General features: G+C 41.5%; 1 protein-coding gene across 3 annotated transcripts in view; it reads right to left on the bottom strand.

The window, feature by feature from the left end:
- LOC119651862 (receptor-type tyrosine-protein phosphatase U) overlaps positions 1-17,638 on the bottom strand; it is a 214,432-nt gene extending 196,794 nt beyond the window's left edge. For all 3 annotated transcript variants that reach the window (XR_005249501.1, XM_038055672.1, XM_038055683.1), the window contains exon 1: positions 17,526-17,638. The gene's annotated coding sequence lies outside the window, so the exon portion shown is untranslated. The remainder of the gene's footprint in view (positions 1-17,525) is intronic.
- Between the last annotated feature and the right edge of the window lie 5,193 nt (positions 17,639-22,831).

Below are 22,831 nucleotides of genomic sequence, written 5' to 3'. Positions count from 1 at the left end.
CTCCTAACTTCCTGTAGAACTCATACTACATTTATTACATCATCAGTTACAACGGTCGGAAGATACAATGGTTGGAAGGGGACCCCAAAGGCCGCGACCTATCAACATCAAAGGCGGTTTCAATGCATTAGATAAAAGTAGATGAAAATTTGTAAATGTTGAGTAAATGAGTGGACTGTCCAAAAGAATGCCCAAACCAGGTGTGCAAGCGAATGTCGGTGAAACACTTCAGTGGAGCTGCACTTTAGAGATGGCAGACCTGCACTTTGCCAGCTTTCTTTAGGATATTGTGATAGTTCCGTTCTCGTGGTTAACTATTATCACGGCGAAGAGAAAACAGGAGCAAACTTACGTATCCCAGTAATTATACTTTGTTTAAATAAAATCTCTATTCCGAGCTACCGACAAAATTTCGAAACCTCTCCTCCGTCTGCCTACGAGGGAAACGAAAACTGTAATATTAATCCTTCAAGCCACTTGGATTGTTAACATAAGAGGCCGAGTCACGGAGCAAACAATGTGAAGCAGACGATAAAAGGTCATCCAGATGTGACTAACGTTAAACTAACGATGTAACACACTTGGTAACTTTAAAAAATATAGGTCGGTGCTCAGTCACGTTCAGGAAAAAAATCGGGCAACTCCTTAAAAAATAAGAACTAAAAATCGAGTAGATCGATGGACCCATGAGTTGGGAGGAAGGAAGAATGATGCTTTCCGAGCCTGCAGTTTTCTTTGGAGAGCAGGTTGCAACAGGGAGAGGTTCTTCAATTTAAGGGGCAGCTTACAGGTTGTGTGGAGGATACAAGCACAAACAGTCCTTGTCAGATGTTGAGCATTTTGTAGGGAATAGGTCAGGACTATATAGTAGCGTTTAAGCATAAGACAAAATATTTTTATTTATGAGACCAAAGTCTAGCCTTATATGAACAATACCACTATCGTTTCTTTATGGATAAAATCTGATTCAATAAATGCTGGTCGGTCCGCATAATCCGTATGTTTGAGGATGATCCAGTTCGAAAAGTCTATAGAGATGGTGCTACCGACAGATATTATGCCCCGATTCTTGCTTCAGGCTTATAATAAATGATGTAGTCCCCGTAGGTGAACATGCGGAGAAATATTACTTCCACAAGCTGATGTGGCAAACGAAGCTGATTAATGTGACTCTTATCAACTAATCTACTAATCCTTCTTTTTCTTCAAATTCGTTAGAGTCCGATATCGGTCTGTATATTTTAGAAGTTTTCGTTTCAACTTTTCTCGGTGGAGGAACCGGGTCCTCCAATTTTGGAAACTGCAGTAGTAGACTAACTAATTTATTCTGTGACGAGTCTAAACAGTTTCGTTGGAACTGCAAAATTAGACAATATTTTATACAGTAACGACTGAATGATACTGTCATGTTTAAAATCAATGGACATTTAATGGACATCGGCATTATATTCCCAGCACTTGTGTAATATCTTCAACTTCACTGAGAATATCTGTTCAATCGTTGACTTTCCAGGCTGAAATCCTTCCTGACATTTATCATTTCTTTTTGTTTTGAAAATGGTTCTTTCGATTATGTTTGACAGCACTTTGTAACATTTACACAACAACTATATTCCCGTAGAATCTCGCGGCTAAGTTTATCAACTTTTTTATAAATTAAGCAAATGACACTTTTACATCAATTTTCGGGCATAGTTTCACCAGATCAAATATTATGCTCTCAAAATGATAATAGCTAAACTCATCCTAGAACACACCAGGCAACATCTCGAAGGCTTCTTCACCGAAGAGCAGGCTGGTTTGTGCTTCTCCTGCATTGACCACATCAACATCCTGGCGATTATTTTGGAACAATATACGGACTTTAGATCTCCATTTCATCTGCTCTTCATTGATTTTGAGAAAACTTTCGATTGCGTGAACAGAGAGTTTGTCTGGAGTACCCTACGTAAGAGGGGCATTCCAGAGTATCTAATAAATATTATCAGAGCGACAAATGATGGCGCAAAATGTCAGGTGCTGCACCAAGGTAAAATATTGGAGGGAGTTGATGCCTCTTTGGACTCCGCCAAAGTTGCATCTTATCACCAGTATTATTACGTCTTGCTATCAATGACGTTCGTACTGCCTTGTATGAAGAACGTGCAACGCTCGAATGGTCCATTACATCCTGCCTAAAACACCCCGACTACGCATATGTTTGCTCTCTCACGGAGTCATGAACTTTAGTGAAATAGTCCTGGATTTGGAAGGAGAGGCAAGTAAAGTCGAACTGAAGACAAATACATCAAAACCAAGATGTTTAGTCTGACGCAACCTTCCAGTCATCATTAATTAGCCGAGCATCGAAGTAGTTGGTCAATTTGCATATCTAAGTAGCGTTGCTTATGCCGACGGTGATATCGAACATAATGTAGTATATAGCAGTAGTCTGCAATCATTGTTATGCTCCGATTTTTTTGATATCTTCCTTCCATCGTCTTAATATCTTGATCTTGATCTTGATTAAGCTAGGCACTATTTCATATTGCCTAGCTTAATATGAGGGGTGGAAACAGATTTTTTTCTGGAAGTACCGAGTTTTCTCACAGAATATGGTTTTATTCAATTACAAAAACCCTTGGCTCTTCATTAACCAGTAATTTTTTTGGTCTCGACTGTCCCATAATCCATTTGCCAACTGTGATCCTCACCTCCAAGACCTCATAGGGTCAAGAGCACAGAATCTCCAGCAAGAATGAAAGCATGGAAACCACCCTTATGGAGTAAAACTACTTTTAAGTTGCGCTTCGATAAGTCAATAAAGAGATGCCATTGAGTGGATTCGTACTGGATTATAAATGGAACCGTCAAACCTTTAGTGTCACTACAATAAACTAAATTTTCTTCTTGGGTGAAATAAGGCACAAAATTCTTTTCATGATGTCTGAACCAACAAAAAGGCACCCCAGGTAGTAATAATTTTCTACTTTTGAATCACCATTCAAGCAACTTAGCGTCTTTGGGAAGATACAAATCTCTCACTAAACCATTTGCCTCTTCTTGGGAGAAAAATTTTGATTTAGTGTCAGTGCATCTTTTCCAAAGTCTGGTATCTCTTCCAAAGTAGCAGCATGGCCTAGACAAGGGAAAATTGAAATGTGAAAAATCGTGACGTCCTAGACATTTTCTGATATCATTTTCGTTTTCAGCACATCAAATTATATAAAAATCAGTTGAAATTATACAAGCAGCTTTTTGGTTGCAGACCTGTGTATTTAGAGTTTACCCAAAATCTGAAGGTTAACGTTGGTAGATTTATCGGTCGTTTTCTTAAGACACGGCACAGATAAAAGGAATTAAACACCCACCGATTTCACATACTTCTATTTAATGAACTCGTAAACCTACTGGAGGGAGTGTTGACTGAGGGAAAGGGGAACGCCGATAGAAACTTTAAACTAATTTTTAACTTCTGGCGGACTGGGCATGGAGGTTTTGAGTCTAACCTGTACAGGATCGCGAAGGCACGATCTCCTGATTGTGTGTTCTGCAATGGAGTGGCGGACGAACCTGAACACATTTTTCTCTTGCGAGAGGTGGGACAGCTTTCGTCAGCAGCTTTATGCAGACACAGGGGAGCTTATGTTCGGGCTCTTCTTATTGCGAAGAAGATTGAACTCGGCCGGTGGAGGGATCGGACGGTAAGGAGTTCTCTGAACTAACAAATCCCTTCCTCTCCTCCCCTCCCGTTGGTGAAAGGAATTCCCTGACTTGGAGGCTCCGAAAGCCGGGCGAGCGGAAAGGTTAGCCCGAAGTAATGTGCCAAACGGTTCCAGGTTAGTTCTCTGATGACAGGGAGGTACTTAGTTAGTAGTCCGATAGCACGCTGTTGCGGGAGTCCAACACTCGAAAAAAAAACTTCTGGCGGACTATATAATACACTCAACCTGATTTTGGAGCTAGATTTAATCCGGCGATATTGAGAATACTCGAAATCTTCACCCCTAGCTGAAAGGTCTGACGCCATAACGAAATAGCGTCAGAACTAAATATTTCCAGGTGGCGTCCGACGGTAGACGGATTGCTCGATGCTTTTCTAAAAGAGTTCATCAATCCCCCAAAGAAATTATTCAGGAGAAAGTTTTCAAAATTATGTGAAAATTCGAAGTTAAAACTATGCCACCCCGATATTATCTCTTTACTACTCTCTCTCTACTGTGATTTTCTCCACTAATATCAATTAAATTTAATTTGGCATCCACCTCCTTTATCAAACCAATTGCTAGTTGAAAAGGACATCAACAAGGAAAAGGACTTTCTGAATATATTCTTATTTTAGTGTTACATATGACTCTGTACAGATCCGCTTGCTACCCACTCGTCAAGGTTAAGCCTTTTCAATGACTACTCGAGAAGTACTAATAATACAATTTCCCTTAAATATGAAGTAAAAGAGGAAAGTCCAAGAGATTACTCTTTCAACTTTCACTTACATGCACATATTTCGTTTTTCTCAACTCATTATTCAAATTTGGAATGGATCCAAAAACAAAATTTCAAGACGAAAGTTACGAAATTCCATGCCAACTACAACCTTTGCGCAACCACGTAGAGCATCCAAGTAGGCATACAACTTCCAAAAATTCCATGAAACTCTCCACAAATTCCATATTGCTCCATGCCAAGTGTGCAAGGAATTTTCACTAGTTCTCAAGAAGCGTCTGAGTACTCCGTTTAGGAACTTGCCGTGTTCTCTGATGTAACATGCTATTCCATTCATCCTGGTACAGACTTCTCTCTGCGCCATGTATTCTGTGAAAAGTGGCTTGAATCATTCAGTGAGTTCATAAGAAACGCAACAAATTTTTCTCAACCATACTCTTCATTTTCCTTCCTTTATTTTTAGCTCGGGAAAATTTCAGTGTGCGGAAACGTTAACGCTAGTTGTGGAGAATGAAAAATCAAGACGATGTTCTTCTGCTTAGTAATGCTAGCTCTTCATGTTTGAGTGCGGCGAACCATTAAGAAATATATGGAGTAGAAAGTATCAAGAAAATAATTTGGTTTGGGAAAATGTTTGAGTTTTCGGTGGGATTGGTTGCAATTCCTAGCGTGGCGAAAATGAAGAATGCGAGCTATTCGTATAGGAAGTGAAGGATCCACAATTTTGACCAACTCGCAGCACCCGTTTTTGTTTCGGGCTCAGACCAGACCAACTAAGGACGATTGGTAGCTCTTCCTTCTTTTTTGTACTTCCATTAACAGAAGAAAATTGAGCGCCAATTTCTTTCCAACTGGTTGGCATTACCGACACTGAAACGCTCAGGAATTTCGACGTTCACGGTGTTCAAGAACCCTTACTTGTGTAGCGCACTGTGCGCCAAAAGTGTTGCCTTGACGTAATCCCAACTTCCGCTAATAGAAATTAGCCCGACATATAACAACAAATAATAAACCCATACACATATCTGATAGATACACATCTAAATATACGAGTATATATCCCCCGGGAAATAGCGAGAGGGAAATTATAATGGCGCAATAATAACAACAATAAAAATAATAATAGTTCGTTAGTGATTTGAGCCAAAGTGGGTGGTTGCAACGTGTACGTAGCATAGGTTTTTCATGAGATTGCGTCAAGAACAAGGACACTAAAGCTGCTGCCAGAAAATTTCGGTTGAATTTTTTACATTACTTTCTTGTGAATCACGGCGAGAGGAATTACATGTTCAATTCAATATGAACGAAATGAGCGATGAATTTGTAATGGTGGAAGGTATCCTAACAACTTTTATGGTTTTTAGACAGTACCTGGTTTCTTAAATATATTCTGATTTTTCTATATATTATACAGTATTGAATCCGAATATGTAATTAAACTGGTGGGGTGTCTGGTGTATACAAGGTAACCGGAAGTTCGACCTAGTCCTTCGAAGGGGCTATACTGGAGGTCTTTTGCAGATAAATTAAACATAGTCAAGCCAGAGCCAAAAAGGGATAATTATTAAGCTATACATAAAGGATTTACCATTTTTGAGAAATTTTCTGACTTTCTACCGAGGGCAAAAAAATCATAACTGAAAACCAATATTTAAACTGATAAAGGAGTGACCGTTCAAAAGAATGCTATTTCAAAGTTCGCCTAGTCCCTGACATTTGAAATAATGAATGGTCTTAAATCGAAATTTTTTTTGCAAACTTTTCAAAACTCCCCGAGTATTACTCGAAAAAATCATGCAACAAGCTAGCATGTAAGAGATCATTCTGCCAAATTTAAAACATTTTTTTTTGTCGAGAAATATTTTTAAACATATGCAAAAAAATTATACTATTAAAGACCACTTATTTTCGTAATTATGGTAGCTTTGGACAATTTTTCTTTGAGCGATCATTCACTTGTCAGCTTCCAGAAAAGTGTCAACGTTTAAACTGCAGTAGGTTTTCCTATAAATCTTTTGTTTGTTGTTGGATCGTTAAATTTCTAAAAGGTTCTAAATTATTTAGATAATTGGAAATGACCTCCACAGCATAACCCCTTAAACCCCGCCATAGGCGGAACCAAGCCCGGAAGCCTGCAGGAAGCAAAAATCGTTATAGTCTGATTCACCTAGGGGTCTCAAGGAGTACATGGGTTAAATTTCACGCGGTCCAATACAATTACAATACCATTACAATTAGCAAGTTGAGCTGTTATTCTCTGCGACCAAAAAGGATAGATTGACCGGCAAACTGCAAGTCTTGAATCATATTTAAGCTTCAGAAACGACTACCATGCTTGGATTGATTTTGCGGCGAACAGTTTCCGTATACATCAATGCTTTATGATTGCATTCTGGAATGGACGGATGACGACGGTACCCAGTCTCCTCAGAATGCTCCCTTACTCCTTTCTGAGGTTGAACGAAATTAGATATTGGGCCCTAGCGGGACACTGCTCTCCATCTCTACTCTGGCAAGTCTGCCAGAATTAAGCACGAATCCCAGGTCAGTTGGATTTCGATCAATAATAGATTTAAATGATTGAAAATTTAAAAGTTATCTTCTAGATGTGCTTAACAAGAAAGACGCTGATAGCGATCTAGAGCATGATCATCACTTAATGGTTGTTCTCCTTCGATTCCGTATTTTGTCCGCATCTTCCTACAGGGCTGGAGAGCACGACCCAATCACTCAATACGGTCCTTTTTCGTAGTTCGGTTGTCGCTCGATAGTGGAGGAACTACCTATCTTAGTGAACCACAGACTCTCGAACAGCTAATCAGAGAATATTGACGACCATTGCCGCTGAAAGTGGAGACGAGCGTGATGTGTCTGAACTCCGATACCGCTGAGAATCTCAGGAAGTACAGCATAGATTGCATGGTAATAAAAACGAAAGCAGAATTTGCCACGAATAATGGCTGTCCAAACGTATACCGCATCACAAAAGAACTTCCACGTAATTGCAAGCCTTTCGATGTTCCAGTCAAAGACGTTAAGGATAGTCTCCTCATTAATGATGTCGAAAAGCTTGAGAGGGGAAAGGAGCATTTCAACACGATTCTAATTCGTAAAATATCCCCTGCATCTCCTGTGGAGGAAATGAAAAGTCAACAAAACATGCGAATATTCCTCCAGTGAAGTCATTTTGGCCATCAATGCTCGCAAATGTGGTAAACCCAATGTGCTTGACGGTCTACATGCGCAATCGTACATCGAACTCCCTGCAATTTCTGCAGAGCGGCTACTTCACCCAACCGTAAATCCTGAGATTCTGAAATATTTCCCAGTCAGTGCAAGAAAAAGGATGATCGTTATAATTTCGTAAAAAGATACCAGTCTTAAATGCGGTAATTGGAGGGTTATTTGCCAGCTCCCTACTACTAACGTACAAGGAAAAGAACAGACAATGTGGTAGAATGCTCGTCGGTTTTTATTGAAAAGGAATTCGTTTCAAGGGTTCTAAACTTGAGCGAGAATTCAAGCGCTACACACTGGGCATTCTAAATCTAATTGAAGTAAGATGTCTAAAGCAAACCTGAATACCTTGAGAGACTAATGCCAACCGTATTGGAGTTGAAAGAGATCACCATTTGACGTGGGCCCAATTGGACAATAGGAGTGGGTTTGGAGATACAGAACTCGATTGGAGTGCGTCAAATGACGATTTCAATGAGATAATAGGCCATCAATTTCAAGAGCAAAGTTTTCTTCACGTAAATAATTTTTTTGGCAGATTTTTGCGCACGGCAGACTTCGCAGCCTCTGGACATTAGATTTAGACTCTGTATTCTGTTTGTACACACGCCTGCACTTACGTGTCACATGCGCGCCTACTCGCGCGGGAGAAAACCTCGGTTCCCTATGTTCAATATTACCGACTTTGATGATCAACTTCTTTTAGTGAGCGGGCAGCAAATATCATTAACATGTTGGCAGAGAGTATCGGGGGACATCGTACATCTAGTATGTAGTATTGTTTCATTGAGCCGATGTTTCCTTTACGGAGCAGAAGCCTAGACGGCGATCCTGCTCCAATATAAGGCTAATATTACCAGGTTTTAAGAAATACGCTGACTAAGGATACGGTCCCTGAACAAGAGCGACTATACCATAAATTATTAGCTACAATCTCGTAAACCATTTGTTCGGAGTTGTTTTTTAGCCAGCCAAAAAATGAAACCTACTGCTATTGTAAACGGGCCACAGTGCACTAACTTACAAAAATATGTCGATGGCAATAAACTGCGGTGCCCGCCACGGTGGTGGAAGCATCTGGTCTGCCCGAAAAGAAACCTGTAAACAAACATAGGTCTCTCCAAACAAGACCATATAAAATTTCCAATTAGATGTGATCCTTAGAGTGGGAAGAAAGTAAATAGCTTAGAGTTAAAGGAGCCAAGCTATAGGATCGGACGGCATAATCTGTGGATAGAGGAGGGTGTCATGAAGGGAACTTCGAGACTGTCCACGATGCGTGTATTACGGGAAAGCAGAAAATAATGTCCGAGGAGACAGATCTGTCCACCAGGCTTGAAAAGGGTGCACATATCAAGGGTGACTCGGTGTTGGTGCAGGTAAAGAAGATTGAGAATGTGAAACTGGGAGTTCTTTTTACAGAAGAGAAGTTATGTGAAATTTTAAACAAGCGGACAGCCCTTTTCCATTAGGAACAAGGAACCCTCAACGCAAATCCCGACATAGTGTTGAAGCTGAATTTCTTCTACTGCATATGGCTATTTTCCTCCATAGCTGGAAGCTTGCAAGACATGCCATCTTGAGTCAGTTGGAAAATTACAAAAGCTCCTGACAGTTCGAAAGATGCTACATAGAGTTATTTCAGCGAACCGCAAACGCTGGCAGGTACGTGTAGTTTACGCATTATATCCCACCAAAGAGTAAATGGCAATCATAAACACAAAATCAAGTCCTTCTGCTAGTATTGAATCAATTTTCAGATAGAATGACTACCGTACAAGTTTATCTGGATTGGCAAAAAGATTAACGTAGGCAGATCGATCGAAGCTTTTCTAATAGGAATTATTTAGATATTTCCAGTAATAAAAACAAACTTGACGAATTATTACTCTGGAGAAAGTTTGCCCATTTTGTAAAATCAGAGGCCAAATAATATTCTGGGAGATTCCACGGCCTTTTTACATAGATTGAAATAAAATGAATCCTTATTGTTTGGAACGGTAGGCGGACAACACCAGAGCTGTGGAGGCGAAATCTGAAATTATAATTATGCGGAAAATCCCAGGTGAAAACTAACTATTAAAATTTCTGTTCCGAGCCCCAAAAAAGCCTCAACTTCGAGCTCGGGGCGGATGGCTCACCGATTTATAAGATAATCTTCGCTACATTAGCAGCTTAGTCTAGCAAGGCTCGATTGCTCCATATGCCTAAAAAATCTTCGAACAAAACGGGCAAGGCAAATTAACAACACACCAAATCTTCTCTTTGAGATAGTTTTGAGATTGTTCAATATCCCGATGAAATTAGTAAAACTCAATAGGCATTTTTTCCAATCTGGAACACTGTCCTCTTCCAATCCAGTCCTAACCCACTTCGGAAAAGAGTTGGCTCAGTGTGAAAATTGCCAGGAGTTCGGCTACCCAAAAGCTTATTGCAAGTTAACAAGCATTTGCGTGTTCTGTGTTGCAATCAACATCTAGCTGCAAATAAGGAAGAATTTTGCAATCGTAAAGAAAGATAGCAACTGTGGTGGACAACATACTGCCAACTACCGAGAATGGCCAGTATACGCTATAGTGAAAAAAACAATTTACACCAAGCTAACATTCCAATCCTTCGATGTCGAACATAATTGTACCCAGGGTACCCCAAAAAACAGCTTCAATACTGAGCTTCATACATAAACATATTGAAATCACATGTTCAAGAGGAACATTACGACAATAAACAGCAGCAAAACCTAGAAGGATTGGTTATATCATTCTCGCAATCTTTAAACAATTTATAAAATCCATGCAAGTAATGATGACGGCGTAATGGTTGAGGAAGTAGAGCGTCAGTCTCTCAATCTCGCTGCTCTGGGTTCGAATCCCAGTCATCACGGGCGTCTGTGTTCATCTTGTGTTTGTCTCGTTGCTGTGAGCTTATCACTTGCATAGTGTTAAGTGTGATAATGGTGAAACTGAAATACATTCTGTCTGTGTTCATGCCCTATATTCCACTAAGAAGTGAACAGGAAATATAATCAATGATGGACGAACTAATTCGCAACCAATCGCAAATGCTTCAATTTTTACTCAGTAAATGAGTCTAATAAAAATCTATCATTGGTATGCAAACGATATAAAATCAACATAAATTCGAATTGGAATGTTCCCTTATCTGACGGATAAATATAATTTCGGTATCAAAGGGTTCATATTCTACAATAGGAAATATCCTGAAAACCGACATTGATTTATCCATTGAAAGTTTCACCAACACACTTTATATGACTGCACGATCATCCACAAAAAAAAGAGAAGCCAACCGATGCAAGCCCTCAGTGCGTATCTTAGAGGTAATCCACAAAAAAATGAAAACTGAGACGTGCATGGCAAATATATCGCAAGGTTAAGAGCTGAACAAGCAGAAGCAACACAAGGCCTTATGATAAGCTGTGAACAACCATACAAACCAGCAAAATATGCAAAATTACCTCAGAAGTTTAACTTCAACAGCGGATGCAGACTATTTTCTTTGGAAAGCTTTTAGAAATCTGAAAAAACCGAAACAAAATTCACCACCCTTGCGCCTAAGAAATGGTGACTGGGCCAAAATGCACTGGCGACTCATTTAAAAAATTTTTTCGCACCCAACCCCCCTCAAAAACAAAGTTCAACTTGCGCGATGTTCACCCTCATTTGCCTAAGCGAACTTTCTCTTCAAATGCTGCTCACATCATCAGAGAACTCGATCCTAAAAAAGCATGTGGCCACGACAAAGGTGCAGGCACAATGGTTAAAGACCTGATTGAGATTTTCAACGCGATGACACGTATTGGTTACTTCCCGAACATTTGGAGAACTTCAGTTATAATTACGGCCGCAAAACCGGGAAAAGATGCGACGCAAATAGCAGCCCAATAAGTCTACTTCCATTTGAAAAACTGCTAACAAGTCGCAATATATCGATCATCAATTCGGCATACGAGAAGCACATGGCACAACAGAACAGATTCACCATATCCTTTCGGCAACAAGACCAGTTTTCAACCAAAAAAACATATTATTCCGCCGTCTTTCTCGATATTGCCCAGGCTTTCGACAAAGTGTGTCACAAAGGACTATTATACAAGATAAAAAAAACTCTACCGCCCGACATGTACGATATATTAAAATCATATATAAAAGGTCGGTCATTCCGATTGAGATACAAAAGCTTCACGTCTGAAGATCATCCTATCAAAGCAGGGGTCCCGCATCCATTGTATCTGTTAGATGTTTCCGATCTGCCAGTTGACGATAATCTCATTATATCTACGTTCGCGGACGACACAGCGATCCTTAGCCCTGAGCCATCCAAATTCCTAGAATTTTATTTGAAAAACTTGTAAAATGGCTAATGACATGGAGAATTCGCGTGGAAAGAAAGAATACCCAAATATTCTTCCCAAACATTTATTAAGTAATTCTTATTGAAATTGTCAAAATTAATAAATCCTGGACCTTAAGAATACTGCTAAAGCTAGCCTGTTGATAATCAGAAATCCCAAACGCTAGGGAGGAATTTATGTTTCTTTTAGTCAATAAGATTCGAACCCGGCTCAACAGGCTACGGTGGGTAGGTCACCTAATCCGTATGGTATGGTTGAACAAGAAAGCGTGGCAGACCCTGCGCAACAATCCTATGGTAGAAAAACAGACGCGGCACACCTGCCTTAGGGGGCAATGGTATATCGAATATGGTATATTGAATTTGTGGACTTGGACGAAAAAACATGATTTTTGGAGTTCCTTACTAAGGCAGACCTAGACTAAAGACCAGCTGTTCGGCCGTTCAAGACGATGATAACTTTGTTAAATTGAATTATCTAAAGGACTTTCTATCATGTTTTGAACGGCATTGAGCACCTGCCTGAAATGGCCATTCACGAAACTTGAGAGAAAAATGGTAGAAAAACTTTAAACAACAATCTAGGCAGCTCCCTTTTTTGTGAGTCCCTTAAACTGTCGAGATTCCCTTATGCTTATTTTGGTTCCGGTTGCTAGAGCGAGATTCATTGAAGTTCCACTTAGTTCGACAATAAGAACTATTGCATTTTAAAACAGAGCTTTCTGTCGGCGTCCACTGGAGCCTAAGGTAGTTTTTTTTGTACCCACATCGTTCATACACAGTTACCTTAGCATTAGGCATTATGGGATTCATCATGAAGCATTATGTGATATATGTAGATTTAATACTAGTTATAGGATGACAAATCCCAAAAAGGCTGTTACCGATGAAAATATCAAACAAGTCGGAATACCGGAAGCTGGTAGCTTCAGGTATCCCTATTCACGTTTTCCCATTCCCACCTTCAATTCAAAGTATTCCTTGATATTCATAAGTATGTATTTCCAAACTTAAACTCCGCTGTTCATATGAGTTCACTTTATATAATGATGACGTCATACACGTCTTAGAGTGAGAGAAATTCATGTGAAATACACAACTTTGACCTTCTATAGCTTTGGATAGTTGAATTTTTGTCAAAATTTTACATTATATTATTATTTATAACTGTACCAAATTTCGTCCTTCTAGCGTGAACTTAAGTGGAGCTTTCGAGTAAATTTCTAAAACATGGTAATATACTAATAACTTTATTCAAGCAGATATCGGAATGGAATGTATTGTGAGACCTAGATTTCGTATGAATGCACCATTGCGATTTTTTTCAGATTTTTCGATTGGATAGGTTCTGAGAACGAGACCTGTTACACTTTTTACGGCACACATTTTGAGCCCTCACCCTCCGATGTTTCACCCGGTATCAAAAATATCATCAGTTTCGAAAAGTGCTATATGTGCCCTTTCATATGAGACAAAACACCACCATATTCTGTGCAAAAAATGTGTCCCCCTTTCGCATGTATGGAGAGCCCCACCCTCCCTTAAATACAGTGCAAAATGATACAACCCGTTGTAGGTAAAGGGATTCACAGAGCACACGTTATCACCAAATATCGCGACAATTAGTTTAGTCCTTTTCGAGCAAATCGGATGTGACAGACGGACAGCCGACATCGAATGGATTCTAATAAGGTTTTGTTTCCCACAAAACCTTAGAAAGTTTACGAAATAATTTTGGATGACCGCAAAGTAAAGTTGATCGAGATAGCTGAGGTTCTAAAGATATCAAGGAACGTGTTGAAGATATCATGCCTGAAGTGTGACTTGTTTGAAGTTAGTCCTCCATAAAGAACCCGAATTTATGGGTCGATGTACAACAATCAACGAAGCATGGCTCCATTATATCACACTATCATATCAAAACGATCGTCATCCAAGTAGACTGTACGTAGTGAACCAACTCGAAAGCGTACAAAGACGCAACGGTCAGCTGGTAAGGCTTTGGCATCAGTATTTTGGGATGGGAATGGTATAATATTCATCGGCCATCTTGAGAAGGGAAAAACCATCAACAGCAACTATTACATAGCGTTATTGGAGCGTTTGAAGGATGAAATCGCGCCCTTTGAAGAAAAAGAAGGTGCTCTTTCATCAAGATAAGACATCAAGAGAATGCTCGCTGAATCTGAGGCCTATTTTCAGACTAAAAACAAATCGTTCTATAAAAATGCTATCGAAAAATTGGATAACTGCTATAAGCATTGTATCGTCATCGAAGGCAACTATATACTATATATACCTTTTCTATGTTCGCCTGCGAACTTTTCATCCCAACTATTGTCTTTATATTGAGGAGAGCTTACACCTTACAATAATACATCTTCTGCATTGTCACTATTGGCGATGGTGTTATTTATAAGAAATCAGGATCAGTATTCGTGTATCGCCTCAGGAAACTCCGCACGTTTTGCTATATCAGTTTTTCTGATTTCTAATTTTCATATAATATTGGACATTCTAGATGAAGTTGGAAATGTTTGCCTTCGTGACATTCTGCATTTTATTCTACGAATTCGATAAATAAGGACTTCTCATACCCCAGCCAAGCCTAGTATGCGTAACTGCTTTCCCCGAAAGTAAATATCTGTTAAAAGGCGAAAAGAAATTGAATTATATAAAATGTACCCGTTTGATGGGACTCCTCCCCGCTATTTCTGGTTAGTTTTCTTTTGAAATGTGGATCTATATCAAAGCAGAATCGCCAATTAATGCCACCCAGCTTAAGTTATCTCCAATTTATATAAAAAACTATTCCCACAAAAAATTTCACAAAGTGATTATCTTTAGATCCGATAAAACTTTAGATTCAGTCCGTAAATCAACAGAGCAAACCAGACGACTACGAAAGGCATACAGCGACTTTACCCTCTGCTGATTGCATGATATTGTCCCTCAAATTGCGCCACTACAACTATCTCTCAGATCAAACCAATTCAATTTGTGAAATTCTGCATCATTCAATATCGAAAAGTGGAGCAAATTTCGCTGAACGTTCAGCATTTCGATATTAAATTGAACTGCCCGAGGGCTGTGAGAACTTGCTGCCAATTCGAAATATTGTAAGCCAACAATAAAGGATACTATTGCAACTCTCCTGGCTCTTTTGTGCCGTGGAAGCGATTGATGTTTCAATGGGGGATTAAGTTTGCCTTCGAATTGCACTTTTTGCTGGGAAGTGTGTCGAGGAAAGTTAGCGTTGTTTGATGAGGAGTCCTTTGTTACCGTCACCGATTCCAATTTGATGCGGATGATATTCCGCGAATATTTGAAGGGTGCAAATCAGTGTTTTGACACTGACGAAACAAGGGGTCTTGAAATAACTCCCCCAAAGAGCGGCTTATGTGGATATGTCGTTCGATACCCATTAGCATTGCGTACGCTTCACCGTTTGCTAAACAAACGTGCGACATCCACAGTCCTGCTTATTCATTGCCTCCGTAAATCTCATTATGAACTTGGTCACATTTTAGAAAATCGAGGACACGTAATTAAATTCCAATAACCATCCATTTTATGCTCTATAACCCTAGGTATTCAGCCGGCGAAAGGAAAAGCAAAAAGGGAGTGGAGCATCACATCAAAGCCACGGACACGGGGTGGCTTAAGCAGGAAAGTGTACACAAGGTGGCGAGTGGTATGGTCATGTTGTAGGCGTATCTACAACAATAATAACTCACAGTCGCCTCCGGATGATGAGCCGATGTGTATACCCTGTCTTTCTCCTGGCCCTCTGCCTATATCCCATAATAATTCATCAACCGACATTTGAGGTTTAACCCTGAAGGAATTGCGGAGAGGCAGTCAAGGAGGAAAATAAAGAACATTATCAAATGTCGTTATCGTCATTGTATAACTAATTGGATAGTCCGGATAGCTCAGTGGTTAGAGCACTAGGCTGTCATACGGAAGGTCGCGGTTCAAATCTCACAGGTGGCACTGGTGGAATTTGCATCGTGATTTGACGTCGGATACCAGTCGACTCAGCTGTGAATGAGTACCTGAGTCAAATCAGGGTAATAATCTCGGGCGAGCGCAATGCTGACCACATTGCCTCCTAGTGTACCGTTACGGTCTTGAATGAAGTGCTCTAACACACTTCAAGGCCCTGATCCAATATGGATTGTTGTGCCAACGATTATTATTATTATAACTAATTTCCATATGGATGGCTTGGCTCTGTTAGGCTTTTTGCGGGTAAGTGGAGATGAAAAAAGTTTATTTCGCTCTGATTACAAGGAGGTGGGGTCACGCCCGGAGAGCTGCAAGCGGATATTGTCATGGATATCGTTTCATTCCAATTAAAGTTCTTGCTCCTCGCCGAAATCAAATAGACCTTTTCACCGAATACGTCGAAATCCCTGCCGAACAAAATAATGAAGTTACTATGGCGCATTTCATCAGTCAATATTCTCTTTTCGGACGCTTCTAGAAGTGAGTGAAATGTCCTCTTCAATTAACATTTTCAAATTCAGCATTACAACTGCCAATTCTGAATGAAAGGGTTAATGCCAAGGAGATTCCTTGGCCCAGGAAATCAGATTGTCTCAGCAAAAAGGCCATTTTCGTGTTCATGACAAATGATATTATTTACAAAGTGCACATTCTCCTGGGAATGGCTTTTCACTTTTGGCTAGCGCGCCACCGAACGCTCCTCAAGCAAAAATCTTGGCACCTGATCGTTAACGCGAAAGGTGGCATCTGTGTTTTTTTGTGCGCGGAAAGCGACAGAAAGCAATAATAATTAATAGACACGGCATGTGTCTCCCAAGACAATATTCTCGGCCGGCAACCGTGTTTGCTCCTAGACAATTGCATGGGCGCGGGAACAAGTCATATCCAATTGAGCTTCTTTCAAGGATTTTTGTTGCTCTCGAAAATGTTCAAGTTTAAGGCAATTTTCCAAGTTACGCAAAAACGTGAAGAATTCAAAACACGCCCAAACCCGAAACAATCGCGTCTTTAAGACGACCAGTAACGACGACGGCGACATCGACTAGGTCGTCATCGTCGTCGTCGTCGGCAGCGGCGGTAACGATAGTAGCGGGGAGCTTGTCCAGGAAGCTCGTGTTTTCATAGATACCTAGCAGATTCCTAAATTTGCGCAAAGAGCGGAAACCCATCTGTGATATCCATTGCCATTTTCACCCGTTCAACGCTCCATTGTCTTGCTCAGACTATTATCCTTACGAGAAAACCTTGAATACAACCGACAAACGTGCATATCAACTGGCCTGAAGATGAGCTGGTCTCACTTTGTCCTGCCGCCACTACCCTGCAAGAGACACCGTCCAATCTAGCAACTCATTTTCACACACAACACAACACAATTCCTTGGAAAAGCCTCAATATTCACGTAATTCACTGAAAATCTTGAATATTCCGAATCCGCTGAAAATCCCTGGGAAAACCCACACCTAATCGAGACTCACTTGCGTTAGTACAAAATATATAGAAAATAATGAAATAGGAAACCGATTTCCGAAACGGAGCGAGTTTTCCTCGACACGTTCGTGTAGTAAAAGCGCTTTCGGTCGACTGAAAGTTATCTTGTCGGTGTCGTTGGGAAAAGCCCCCCAAAAATACATTTTCCGAGTTTCCCAACACATAAAGTTGGATGCATGAATTTTCACTTTTTGTCTCCTCTCACTTCGGTTATTGTGCGCGTCAGCATTTTGAGAATGTACCCCACTGGGGCTGCCGTTCGAATAACATTCAAGAAATTGGAGGGAGAGTGATCCTTTCCGCTCTAGCAGTTTTGCAAATATTAACTGCGATATTACAAGGGTCATATAAATATACCCCAATTCGGGGTAGATTTGACCATTTAAATTTGCAGCATTTCTTTATAATATTGAATTGACGGGAAAGCTGGTGAAACATAATCGTCTTCAGTCTTTCGAACCCTTCGAATTCACCAGGATGACCCTCGAATGCATTTCTCAAGGTCTCCTTGAAGCCAGTCTTGGTCTCAACGTTAAAAACTGTCAATTTCTCTAATCACAGGTGAGATTTCCCGGCCAAAATATTTCCCCTGATGGCATCCAACCAGACCCGGAGAAGGTGCAAGCAATGGGGAGCTTCCCGCTTCCCAAAACTGTTAGGGATCTGAGAAAGTTCTTGGGCATGATAAACTTCTACTGCCGTTTCCTGCCCAGGGCCGCCCAATATCAATCGATCCTTAACAACTGTCTGCCCAGGCCGAAAAGCAAAGACACACGACTGATTGAGTGGTCCATAGCGGCTATCCAGGCATTCGAGTGAACCAAGCAGCAGCTGGTGGAAACTGGCATTTTCATAACAAGATGCACTCCTAACCGTTTTCGTCGATGCCTCAGACATAACATAAGGTGCTTCACCAAAAGGTGAACCAATAGCAGCCATTGAACTTCTTCTTGAAACAGTTGTCACCTGAACTTCATAAGCCAGTCATCTCCGACATCCAACGCGTGTCTGGAAAAGACAACGTAGTTGCTGACGCTTTGTCACGCTTTGAAGGGATCAAGATCCCCGCCACACCAATCGACTTCCCAGCAATCGCGGACCTCAGAAAAGGAACCAAGGCCATACATTCAGAAGGTATCCGCAAGCGAGTATTTAACACCGTTCATGATGGGCGTAGTCAGGCATCCGGATAACGAACCAGTTAGTCACAGCCAAATATTTCTCACCGTCCAAGAATAAGGACATCAATTCTTGCACCAGACAGTGCATGCCATGTCAAAAGTGTAAAACTTCGAAGCATGTGTAGCTGGTTCCCAGGTCTCATCTCGACATTATTGGCCCTTTACGAGACTAGGGCGGTTTCAGGTATTTTGAATCACAATCATCAATAATTCTAGACAGTGGCCTGAAGCCACTAAAAGGCATTACGGTAATATTATGTGCCAAGACGCTCTGTCGAAAGTGGATTGCAGGCTTTGGTGTGCCGGGGATCATCATTATCGACCACTGAATGCAGTTTGAATCCTCTCTTTTTTCCGGATTAGGCAAACTCCTAGGCATCAAACGATACCGGACAACTCCCTACCTCCCTCAGTCCAAGGGGATGCTCAAAAGATGCACAGGACACTAAATTATTCCTGGGCATAAGTGCTGCGTCTCGTTGTACTTGGCCTACGAGGTCCTGCGTCTCGTCCTACTTGGCCTACGGACAGTCAGCAACGAGGAGTTTGCTGCAAGCCCCGCGGAACTTGAATACGGTAAGGACCTGAGACTCCCCAGCGACCCAGTTCAGCCGACCTGTTGCGTCTGCTCAAGGACGCTGTGAACCAGATGAAACCACCACCATTCACCAACCACGCGAAAAACGTCGTCAACGTGCCCAGGGATCTTCAGTCATGCATGCACACCGTGGTAAGGACCAACACATCCCGAAAGCCGTTGCAACCACCATACGATGGACCTCACAAAGTTCTTGAGCGAGGGCCGCACTACTTTAACCTCGACGTCGGAAACACTCCCAAGTGGATCGCGATATCTCGCCTGAAACTTTCCTTCCGGGAGACAATTACTCCTGGGGGAAAGCGCATCTGGCTCGAATTGCCGTGCTGAGGGAGTTATGCTTCGGGTTTTCGCTGAAATCCCCTGATTTCAGCTGGGGGAGCAGTACTATTGAAACCGCTGCGACAAAATCTACCGCTCCGTGAATTTACCTGAAGCGCCCGGTTCAGTGGGAACGCTAGATCTGACCACGGGTCTCTCTTTTTCTGGCCGCAACCTCGTGGAGGTGCAGACATCTTGAATCATTATATCATTTTCTGTCTCAATTGCCGTAAAAGAAATGGTTTAACTCTAGCATGAACAGCCTTTAAACTCTTCTGGGATCAACTAAAGAATTTATCGACTAAATATTCACATCTGGAATATACAAAATTTCCTGCGTCCATTGCAAGAAAGTGTACATCGGGCAGACGAAAAAGAAGGTGGAAACACATTTCGGTAAGCACTTGAAGTAAGCAGAGTTAGCGGCGAAAGAAGGTCAACAGACTTCAGATCGAAGGCAGCAAAGTACGTCATACATTTCCACAGAGATTCATAGGACCCAGCAGGACGCACTTCTCAAATTGGTGAAACAGGAGAGAAGGAGGAAGAATTGGGAGTTCGGGCACAGCACGAAAATACGTCGTTCACAGCACCGCTCACCGAAAAAGACAGCAAAGGCTCAAACACCTACCTGTCGGTGTGAATACATCAATTCCAGTGCAATGTAGTGTTCCTGTTCAAGAAAAAAAAAGCAGACAAAATCGTTGAATTTGAGCAGATGGATTCGGACATAGGCCGAATGGGAACGCAGTTGACTGTTCTTAATAAAGCCAAAGAGGAACTGCAAAGTTCCTCCAAATATATCCCGTTTTCAGAAAATCAACGTTTTTTCGCGTTTATGTAACATCTAATAAGGCGATGCCGACGCAGGCCTAATATCTTTAAGGACGCCGTTTTTGCACGGAGGGGCGGCTCTTAATTGAAGGTGACTTCGTTGCTAGGGCCACGAATGGACCCTGACTCCAGAGAAAAATTGATTCTATTTGTTGGCGCTTTCCTTGCGCGTGGAACGTCGCGAAAACAGACTACAGGACAGATAAAAAGAGACTCCGCAGCGCAATCAACAAAAGCAAAGCTCACTAGTGGCAGGACGTAGTCGATAAGGAAAATGGAAATCCGTGGGGACTCAACCATAAACTTTTCATCCGGCAAATCGGGGCTTTGCGGAAGCCCATTGTCGGGGCATTATTCCCTGCACATCCTGTACTCGTTGATGGTAACAGCGCGGAAGGCGTCGAGGATTGTACGCTTTTCACCATGAAGGAGCACGAAGAGGCGGTTCTAACTATAAGGTGCTGATGGTATTCCAGCAGGAGTATATAAACTGGTGTTCCACTATCGGCCAGACTTGTTGGCCGGCGCTTTCAACACTTGCCTGAAAGACGGCATTTTTACTTGCCGCTAGGAGGTGGCGAAATTCGCACTGATCAAAGTGCTCCCCCAGAGGAAGATGGCGGATCCATCCTAGGACTGGATTTCTGGAACGTTCCAACGGTAGTTTACCAAGACTCGGCATGATTGAAAGGTTGCTCGATTGGTCGATTATCTAGATGTGGTTGCGGCACTTGTTGCCGGATACACTGTTAAAAAGGGGCAAAGCAGGCTTGGCATATTGATGCGACGAGGAAGCGGATGGATGACAGCCCTGGAAAAAACCAAAGTAGTCACTTTGACAAAAAAGAGAAACTCGACCACAAAATCAAGCACCTCGGGTTGACGCTCGACTCAAAGTTTCGAGTAAATCAAGTCAACATCGGACAAGGCTGCCCCTAGATTTTCAGCCTTAAGTAAGCTAATGGCGAATGTTTTGGCCCTATATCCACCTAGAGACGTCTTCTTATGAGCGCAGAAGACTCAAGGGAGTGATGAAGACTCAAGGAAGGTAGTTACAGATGGACTGCGCTGCTCATCGGTAATTTAGCTCTGTGGTTGACTATTTCCTTAACCAACTTCTAAGTGGGCAACCTTTCAGTTTTACTTGCACAAGATTGAGAAGGCACGATCCCCTGACTATGTGTCCTGCAATATAATGGTAGACGAAGACACCTTTTCTTTCTAAGGGAAAGTGGGCTAGGACTCGTCAGCAACTTTATGTAGACATAGACGAGGTTTCTTCAGATAACGTTCTCAAAGATGCTGAGGAGTGCTGGCAGATGGAATTGTGTTACACATCATGTTCTTGTTCTACTTGTTAAGAAGAAGGAAGGTAAGGGGTTCCTTGAATTAACAATTCCCCTCCCTTCCCTTTCCGTTAGTGAAAGGAATTCCTGACTTGAAGGCTCCCTAAGCCCGGAAAGCATAGTAATATGTCATATAGTTTCAGGCTAGTTCTCTGATGACGGGTAGGTGTTTAGTTGGTAGTCCGACGTCGAACCGTTGCAGTAATCCAACACTTTGTGGGTAAACCCATTCACCTACCTCACTGACAAAAAGAAACAAAAACGGAAGGGATATTCCTATCTATTAACACCGCAAAACGAAAAATCACGGCGAGATTTCAAAGAGGAATTAATAAATAAAAAGTCTTCCTTGCTTGTCATTCCGTCGACCTCAGAATAGAAGTTATCAAGCTGCAAATTTCGAAAATTTGCTGCTACCAAAATATCAATAGCATGAGGGCATCAAGCATGATTATCCCAAAATTCGTCGTTCAGAAATGTAGAGACCCGGTGCAGAGACGAGGCAGCGTCTGATGAGTTGGTTCCACTCTGGACCAAACTGCAAGTGGTCTATTTTTGTAAATTTAATTTCTAGCCCAAATCAAAGGGCAGTGGGCCGAAAACCGAGGAAGAAACTTTTTCCCTACTTTTCCTGCAAGCAGATCATGGATTCAGGGCCTTTCATTTCCTTAAACAAAATTTAAATTAGCGTCGGCCGGCTCAGGCCGAACTTGCTAGGCGGTTTTCAACATGAATATAATTCACACCCATAGCGTGTGTGGTATGAATTATAAATGAGGGGGCATACAACACCCAGTAACCACTTCGGTCACACTACTCCTAGCACAGGAGTGAGGCAGCACCTATTGCCTCTGCCCTGGACAAAATAGTATGTCGTCTTCCGCCTCTATTTTTGGGCTCAATACCGTGGAACTACTCTGAATAGCTGGTCACTGTGATTTAAAATAAATAAAAACTCAGATGCCTTAGCATCGCTATGCCGATACCGGAACGTACAATTCGAGTGTCAGTAC

The sequence above is a fragment of the Hermetia illucens genome, chromosome 1, assembly GCF_905115235.1.
Source record: "Hermetia illucens chromosome 1, iHerIll2.2.curated.20191125, whole genome shotgun sequence".
NCBI classification, from domain to species: Eukaryota; Metazoa; Arthropoda; class Insecta; order Diptera; family Stratiomyidae; genus Hermetia; species Hermetia illucens.
The sequence above is the reverse complement of the archived record's forward strand: the minus strand, read 5'-3'. Positions and strand labels throughout refer to the sequence as shown.